This window comes from Leguminivora glycinivorella, chromosome 2 (assembly GCF_023078275.1).
Source record: "Leguminivora glycinivorella isolate SPB_JAAS2020 chromosome 2, LegGlyc_1.1, whole genome shotgun sequence".
In the NCBI taxonomy this organism is placed as follows: domain Eukaryota; kingdom Metazoa; phylum Arthropoda; class Insecta; order Lepidoptera; family Tortricidae; genus Leguminivora; species Leguminivora glycinivorella.
In genome coordinates, this window is record NC_062972.1 from 31,886,260 (window position 1) to 31,893,423 (window position 7,164).

Below are 7,164 nucleotides of genomic sequence, written 5' to 3' on the forward strand. Positions count from 1 at the left end.
AACAGAACATTTTAACAGTATTACTAGATGACTCGAGCAAGTTAACATTAAAATCTCCACATACAATAACATGTTTTTGGCCCTTGCATACTAAATTCAGAACATTTTCCATTGTAGATTCAAATATGCTGAAGTCAGCTGATGGTGGTCTATAAACACATACAATAATATATCTGTCTAATTCAACACATGAAATTTCTATAGTTCTTTCTATGGAATATTTTACAACATCTTTGCGCTCTTTACACTTCATACAATTTTTAACAATAATAAGGGAGCCACCATGAGCAGCAGATTTTCTGGCAAAAAAACTAGCTAATTTAAAATTAACATAATCAAATATCAACTGTTCTTGTTTCAACCAATGTTCAGTAATACACATAACTTCAACATTATTACTATCTAAAAATAATCCTACTTCTAATTCTTTGCTGGAAAAACCCTGAATATTCTGGTGAACAACGTTCATATTCAGGTGTTTTTCCGCTGTCTTACAATCTAGTTTAAATGAGGCATGGGGTCCTTGGCTTTGTCAGCTGACTGAAACTTATATATAACACTATTACATCTATTTGGCTCAATATTGAAGGCCAATAACTCCACTAAATATACAAATAATTTCTTTGGCAAAAATACCTTCCGTGGAGCTAGCATGAAGCGCTCAATGAATTTATTTAAGTCAAAGAAATGGTACTTTTTATTAACAGCTATGGCATGGTACATTAAAGAATTATAGTAAGCTATCTTACAATTATAGTCATATGATACATTTTCTGCATAAGGTAGTGCACATAATATAATTTTCCCCACACCAGATTTTTCAATAACATTTAGTGTGGACATCAATTTATCTATGCTAAGCTTATCTACATTAAGACTATTTCCTAATAAAATTACTAATGTAGTACTGCTATCATAACATCCCTTTGAAATAAGGTCACATAAATGAGACAAAGTAATGTTTTGATAACAGTAATTTGTCACTTGTTGCTCTAACTGGTAGCTTAATAATGGGCCCATTCCTAACCCAATCTGATCTGAAAAAACAACAGTCTTACTGACTGCTCTAGGGGGCTGTTTAACTACTGCCGCATGCCTAGTTGTGTCGTGGGCCACATCGGCTTGAATAATCTTTGCTGGTGGCATTTGGCGACAATTACAATGTTTTCCATTTAATAATGCCTTACACCGCTCCTCCAAATCTCTATTTTCTAGCAGCAATTTATTAAAAGCCTGTATGTGCTCCTCAACTTGTTTTTTAGTAGTCTCATACATGGTGGATACTGCCAAAAGCTCATCTTTCAGCCTGTTAATGTCGGCATTTAATTTCAGAAAATTTGATTCCTTGACTTCCAGCTCTGAATGACAGTCTTGAACCCTATTTTTCATAACTGTTAATGTATGTTTTAATTTACTATATTTTTTAATACATGCCTGGCCTTTGATCAGCTTTTGGGTTCTCCTAATATACCTATTAATCTTAATGTACTTTTTAACTTATTACTACTATTAAAGAATACTATGTGTTTGGAGTCCCTACTCAATTGTGTTTCACCGCTTACCAACTCTTGGTACACATTCTGTAACTGCGAAGCATCATAGTGCTCCCGCTCTTTCCTAAACAAATTAAGTTCCTCATTAGCCGCACCCAGTTCTTCTTCTAACTGTGTGATGCGGGCCAAGGCCACTTCATGTGTCGAAGCGCACTGGTTGAAGGTGTCTATTGTGCCTTGCAAACGGTCCACTTCTCCGCGGGCATCAGTCAGCTGCACATCATTGTCCGCCAGCTCCCTTTTCAATTCTGAGTTTTTGTTGATTACTTTCTGGAGCTCCACTTCGCTTTCCTCCCTTTCCTCCAACAACTGCTTCGACAAGGCCCTCGACTCGTGTAGGTCCTGTGCTGTTGTTTTTAGCTGCATCTCTAGTTGTCGTGCCGTTGCCTTGCGAGTTTCGGTCGCAATTTCGGTGTCCATTGTCACTCGTCTGGCTTTCTGAAAGATGTAATAAAAAAGGATGAGTACTTATCTCAACAGAGATTGAAAGATTTGCCAAGATGACGACAGAGATGAGAGCTGTAGGAATGAATAGTGTGCAGTGTGTCAGTAGTCGGCAGTGTCTGTGGCGAATGTGTCTTGTCTCGTCTTGTGCTTCCACTAGTTCGTCAAGCAAAGGGAAACTGCACGGTGCCAATGTTGTTTGTTTGACGTTGCTCACGGCCGCAGCAATGAGCTTTGTTTGAGTGTAGAAATAAATGATAAATAAAACGGAATACTCTCCCCGTTTCAAACGCAGATTCCAACGGCTGCGATCACTCGTTGACAGTTGGGTAGTCCTGCCTCAAAGTCCAATAAATACTCGGTGTAACGTTGTCAATTTCACCAAAACTGTATCACTGATAATACTTTACTACTTAAATTAACTAACAATGAGTAGAAGTCCTCTTTAAAGCTAAAAATATAATTAAATTTCAATATTTGAAATCAGCTGGTCACAGAGTCAACTTGACACATTTTGACACATGAACATTACACATTTTGATGTTAGAATAATTGATTAATATATGTTATAAATATTAGGTATCCCTAACGTTATATACATTAATCTTTATATACACTGATATTATAGAGAATAAACATTATCCACTTCGAAATTATATGATTTGCTTTTATCGATTTTGAGCATTATAACCAGTGAACGTTATGCTGAACTGAACAAGCTTATACAAAGTGAGCGTATATTTTATAAGTAATATACGATACGTTCTTATATCTCGTATTACTTACCCCTGACAAACCATACCTAACCTTTGTCACACATTTGTCGTAAGCTCTTAAGCCAGATTATTCCGGTAGGATTAAGAGAAGGAATTTTCGTGTGGATTAACTGGAATCTAATACACGTTCGCGAGTGGAGGCTCACTTAAATTGGGGAAAAGCGAGCTGTTTGATATATTGCAGATATAAAGTACTGGAAGCGGCTTCAACCAACGCTTGCTTTTGACCATTAAATGCATGACCTTGACAAAGATTTATTCAAATTTGAATTTTTACTTGCTGCATATACTTTCACTTTAAGGGAAGATTCTTTAGTTCAAATACAATCAATTTCTCTAAAAAACTAGCCTCTTAACTCTTACGGTTATCGAATTATTAAAAAAAATAAGTTAATTACTGAACACGTGTGTGGCATCCCTTACTACTTCTTAATGTTATTTGTTTTGACATGTGCCGTCAAACACTTGACAATGACTTTAATGATGATTAAGGTCCTCACATACTAATTAATCCATTTATTATGTATGGAAACGAAAAGGTTTTCGAATTGAACAAAAAACGATGTACAGGGTGGTTCCTGATGATGAACCTAAATGCGTGTCGAATTTAACGGAAAACAAAGAAAACACGGTGTATACATCGTGACTATGCATTTAAGGGTTAAAAGGCAGGATCTGTAGCCAAGAACGAAATCGTTGACTTTCTGTGGACCCCATAATAATAATTTATACAGGGTGTAAACCTAATACGGGCGAATCTTTTAACGGTGGTTAGTATAGGACATAAGAAATGTAATTAGATGACTTTTACATTAAATTTAAATAAAAAATATATCCATACAAAATAATTCGGCCCGAAATGTAATGCAAACACACTCCCGCTAAACGCTCGTTGACAGTTGTCATTGGCTGTCATCGCAACCATGTTTACAGGCCCCGTAGCCGAATGGCATTTCTCCGACGCCAAACGAAAGCGATACGCCGCTGGCTCTGTCGCGCCAATACGCAAGCGCGATAGAGATAGATATCTACTAGCGCTTCGTTTCGTGAGCGTTTCGTGAGCGATTGTGCCATTCGGCTAGCCACCCAGTACATTTCTGTTGAGAACATTTTCAAAAACTAATTATGGGGTATAAATTAAAAGTAAGACAAAAACACCTCTAAATTAATGATAACACTAATGAATTATATGCCTAGTTTAAATTATCGCCCGTATTACGTTTACATGCTGTACTACACTAATACGAAAGAGATAGAGATAACTACGAAACGTTAAACGTAACTACAGTAATGATCTTAAGCTTTCATAAGATTTATAAAATTTTGTGAGGCATACCATGTACATTTATGGATGACTCACTTTTAAAATTAGTTTTGGTATGTACGAGTACATAAAATACCAAAAAAATTTAATCATCCTTTCCTCCTTCCCTTTTCCCTTTCCTTTCCTTTTCCTTTCTTTCCTTTTCGCTGTGTACTTAACACAGCAAAAGGGAGTGTACAAGTTTTTAATGGGTTGGCAACGCGCTCTTCCTTGAGTGACCGCTTTCCATCAGGCGGACCGGTAAGCTTATTTGCTACCGAAGTAGTATAAAAAAAAATATTTTCATTAATCTACCCAATACCTAATTATAATAACGTTACTTTAATATTGCACAAATTGCAGAATTAAAAACGAATTTAAAATCAAGGACCGAAAAAAAATACGACATTGTTCGGTCGGCTCTTCCTTCTCTTCTTTAAATCTTCTTTAAATCCTGTTACCCTCTACTGGGGTCGAATCATATTCCTCAATTATTGGCTCCGGTCTTAGTCAACTTGGGTAACGTCCTCCAACCCCATCCCTAACACCAACGCCATGCCGATTTATTTATACTCTCTCGGTTCTTCCAGTGAAATAAGTAAAGTAGATCCGTGTCGGACAATTTTCACCGCTTAACGAACCAATCACTTTTCTTTGATGTGTGTGTGCCCTCCAGTCGGTTTTCACATGCAAATTCCATTTTGGATCGATTTGTACAGAAATTAAGCATTTTTGATCACCGTCAAAACGCTTTTTAAAATTGAAAGGCGCGTTCGAATACCATCAGACTCTATTTTTGAGCTCTGAAACAAATTGAACTTAACAAGGTGCAGATTTTCCATTTGGTCCTACAAATAGCTTTAGTGCGTTTTCACATTATGATCCGATATCGGATGTAGGACCAATATCCCATATATTTTAGCCGCCACCTTTGATTTTTGCCTTTGAAATCCTTCCTACATTCGATATCGGATCGGATAATGTGACGCACTTACTGGAACTTTTTGTTCATTTTGGGATGTATAACTACTGAGTTCGTTGGCTTAGTACCTATGTAGTATGTAGGTAAACACCAACTTAAATGGAGCGGTCACGTTTGGCCTATGGATGACTGTAGACTCCCTAAATCCGTTTTCTATTCGCAGATTGAGTATGGAAAACGAAGCCACGGGGGACAGTTCCTGCGTTATAAAGATGTTCTGAAGCGCCATCTTAAGGCTTGCAATATCTCATGTGAACGTTGGGAGGAGCTTGCAGTCCAGAGGTCAGAATGGCACCGTAAAGTAGGAAAAGGTGTAGCTGCCTTTGAGGAAGCCCGACTGGAACACCTGGACCAAAAGCGCCTTCAACGGAAGTCTCGCCCAAAATCATCCTACGCATATACATATAACGACCAAGGGCAGCTTTATTGCGCACAGTGCGACCGAATATTTATAACGAAGTTCGGTTTTGCGAGCCATATACGTGCTCATGAGAAAGTTGTAAAGGTCGCCGTTGTCGGATACGACACGGTGGACTATAACAAAGGGCTGGAATCTAAAGCTACTACAGTGTTGGTGCTGGGGATAACAAACAGAGGTGTGGCGCGAGGTCTAACAGTAGTTCGCACAAAAGGCGTAGGTACTTTAAAAAAGACATATTGCAGCAACCACGGATTTGCGATTGATCCACGAATTAATCTTATAAAATATTTTATTACTGCTAGTTGCCTCCGAACCTCAAGGCTAACAAAACTAACCATCCCAATATTAATTGCGTAGGATACATGTATGGATAGTAACCATGCTGTTTCCAGTACAAGTACCTAACAAATGATTTCTGAACCTTCTCAATAAGAAGAATGTATTTCTTTTCATTTGGGTTCCAGATAACATAGTTACTTTCCAACAGGCTACGCACAAAGGCATTATACAATAAAGTAATGACATGGTGATTATTAAAATGTTTGGATTGACGGATGACGAAACCAAGAGCTTTTCGTGATTTCGTGGTTTTTCGTGAGAGCTTTCTTTGAAATATCCAATAATAGGCTTATAAACCCTATCCGCTAATGGAATTAAATTATTAGTTCGCATCACAAGCATTTTCTAAATTACCCAACAATTTCATGAAATCGGAGAAAATACGTTACCTTTCGAAACAAAACCTTTTCGAGAAATTGGGAACCTCTTGAAAACTGGAGTAGGTAAAAAATAGGCCAGATATTAGCTTTCTACCCCTCGTCAACTGCCCTGTGCCTTTACATTAAAACCACATTTTTCCTACATCTATTGAATGGCATAGAATTCACCATAACAATGGACCCTCACCCGACGATGACGTGAAAATGACACTTTTATGGCTGCCCGAGTATACGGATTTTAAATCTAATATCCTTCGTCAAGGTCGGCTGTAACGAGAAAAACGTAACGTATAGTTTTGATAAAGACGTCTGGAGGATAGACATGGACATGGATAGGCAAGTATTATAAGTAACAGAGTAAGAATATTTTTATTCAGCCTGGGGCGAGTCCAAGAAAATTAACATTACCAAGCGTTTTTAAAACATTGCCCTAAAGCGGAAAATGATAGGTGTGGAGAGACTGATCAACGCCCCAAAAGGTTACTAGAAACAAAAGCTACGGTACAATTTCATTTTTTATTCAATTTCGGCATGACTTTTACCCCATCAAGTATCAAATTATAAACGCATGGTAGGAACAAGACAGGACAACAACAGCTGGCGTAGCCGAATGGCAATCGTCGACGCCAGACGCCAACGGAAATACAGTCTAGCTCTGTCGCGCCAATACGCAAGAGCGATAGAGATAGCTACGAAACATAATATATACATATTATGGTGAGCGTTTGTGCATTCGGCTACGCACACTGGTGTGGCGTAAGTCCGTTTTCACATTATCCGATCCAAAAAAATCCAAGATGGCGCCTATAATGTATGGGAAATCGGTCCTAAACATCCGATATCGGATCGAATGATATGAAAACGCACTAAAGCCAGAAAAATGTGCGTGGACTGTAGATAAGTAGAATAAGTACGAAGAAAATATTGTACTACCGCATAAGAACTAGGTGGGCTTACCGGGTGCTG